Raw genomic sequence first — 268 nt, 5'->3', positions numbered from 1 at the left:
CAGCTCCTGCAGGGAGCATCTAGGCTCAGGGCACAGAATCTGGCCGGGTGCTAGGCAGAGGACACTTTGCTCTTCCAGCACCTCAGAAGCAGCTGAGATATAAAGGCCGTGAGGAAAAATCACCCTGCACGGCTGCTGACCACATCCCTGAGCCTGGCAGGAGCTCCTGAGGGTGGTGGTCCCCCAGAGCTGCGCTGGCGCTGAGCGCGGCCAGGGCTGAGCCCCACGGCCCCGGGGCTGCCCCGCTGCCCCGTGTCCGTCCCTCTGC

This window comes from Corvus brachyrhynchos, unplaced genomic scaffold (assembly GCF_000691975.1).
Source record: "Corvus brachyrhynchos isolate BGI_N302 unplaced genomic scaffold, ASM69197v1 scaffold236, whole genome shotgun sequence".
Classification (NCBI taxonomy): domain Eukaryota; kingdom Metazoa; phylum Chordata; class Aves; order Passeriformes; family Corvidae; genus Corvus; species Corvus brachyrhynchos.
Note: the sequence above shows the minus strand (reverse complement) of the source record.